This window comes from Eumetopias jubatus, unplaced genomic scaffold (assembly GCF_037043125.1).
Source record: "Eumetopias jubatus isolate StellerSeaLion01/CBP00866 unplaced genomic scaffold, mEumJub1_p1.0 scaffold_16, whole genome shotgun sequence".
Classification (NCBI taxonomy): domain Eukaryota; kingdom Metazoa; phylum Chordata; class Mammalia; order Carnivora; family Otariidae; genus Eumetopias; species Eumetopias jubatus.
In genome coordinates this window covers 86268122-86270116 of record NW_028274822.1, presented here as the reverse complement: position 1 = coordinate 86270116, position 1995 = coordinate 86268122, and positions in this window count along the sequence as shown.

The following is a 1995-nucleotide window of genomic DNA, read 5'->3' as shown; positions in this document are numbered from 1 at the left end:
TCCAAGATCCCTGGCCCTGGCTCGGCGCGCGCTACGATTGGCCACCGCCTCGGGTTGATTAGCATACGCCCCGGGTCCATTCCTGACACCCCGCCCACGAGGAGGTGGGCGGTGCAGGAGCGAGTCATGTGACTCGTATCCTCGGACGGCACCGCCCACCGTCTCTGGCGAGGCTCTCTGAACGCTCACGCCTCTTCCTGGAAGCTCTCTAGGCCCTTGGGGCCTCGCGGCGCTCTTGCTGCCCGCGCCTCCCATCTCCTCAGCTGCTCCGATGGCCCTTCGACCGGAGCTCGGACTCCTTGGTCGGGCCGCCTGAGGTCACCTCTTGGTGCCTCCTGAGGCCCATTCCCCCTTGGATCTATGTGGCTCAAGGTCTGGGGGGAAAAAGCGGCCTGAGATCCAGAGTTCGTTCAGTCTACTTACTGAGCAACTACCTGATGCCAACACTGTTCTGATCTTTGAGGGGGGCGTGGTGATCGGGATCCCCAGGACAAAATCCCCTGCCTTCACGGAGCTTACATTCGAGAGGGGAGGCACACAAACACCAAGGAGTAAATTATAATAGTCTAGGTGATAAATGTATAGAAAAAATAAAGCAGGGTAAAGGGGGTGAGTAGTGCAGGGGTTGCAATTTGTAAAGATTATTTGAGAGAGCGCGAGCGTGGGGGGGGAGGGGCAGAGGGAGAGAGTCCCAAGGGGACTCAGCTGAGCTGAGCATGGACCCTGACAGGGGACATGATCTCACGACCCTGAGTTCACTACCCTGTGGAAACCAAGAGTCAGATGCCTGACCTGGGCCACCCAGGCGCCCCGTGGGGGTTGTAATTTTAATTTTAGAATGCTCTGGGCAGGGATTTTTTTTTGTCTGTTTTGTTCAATTTGTTCATTTAATGGTTCATCAGAGTCTGATGTAAATAGCCCAGCTTGCACCCAATATTTTTTTATATTTTTTTGAATGAATGAATGCTCAAACCCATTCAGCAAGTGTTTACTGAGCGTCTATTAATTAAGTGCGAGGCTAAGGGATTCCGGGAAAATGGTAACCTTCATGGTCTCTTATATTTTAGTGGGGACAATAGGCAATAAATAAGTTTATGCTTTTCTAACTTGGTCACGTTTGAGATGAGACCTGAAGCAGCGATGCAAAGAGCCAGGAACCTGCCTTCCCGGAGAAGGGAACAGTAAGTGCAGAGACCCTGAAGAGCAATATCTGGCTGCTGGAGCATGAGGATGGCGATTTAGCTGGGGAATAGTGAAGGGCAGAGGTGAGGTGGGGTTAGAGTCCTAGGCTTAAGACTGTTCCTTAGGATGTGAGCTCCAGGGGGCAGGGACATTTACTGTCGGTTTCAAAACTCTACCAGTATCTAGAATAGCTCTTGGCACATAGGCAGCGTTCAGTAAGCATCTGTTGAATGAATAAGTGTGGGAGAGACAGGAATGAGTGAAGCTCATAATTAGCCCAGTCAAATCAGAAGCAGGAGGCATTCCAGGTCAGCGATGGTGAAATTTAACTCTTGTCACCACTAGAGAGCGCCCCTCCACCCCCTCCACCCCCCCACCCCCCCCACCCCCCACATTATGGGATAAACCTGAAGGCCCCTTCCTCCCCAAAGTCTCTGGGATTCCTCAGAGGCCATTCTGGGAGTTTTCATGAACACTAGGAAAATTGGAATTTGAAATCTCCCCTCACTGGGCTTGTTTCTTGGGTGGCCTTTGTACTACTTATTACTCTTTCTACTTAACCAACTGTGTTCAAAAACCATCTCTAAAGAGAGACCTTCCCTTTCTGTCTAAAGTGTCCCCCGTTTCACGTTCTATCACCTCACCCTATTTTATTTCTTTTGTAGTTCTGATTACTACAGTATCTGAAATCACCTACTTTATTTATGTATTGACCTGTTTGTCCATGTCCCCCACCCCAGCTGATGAGCACCCTGAGATCAAAATTCATATCCTTTTAAATCACTTCTCCAACACCCCCATGGACTCTCATGG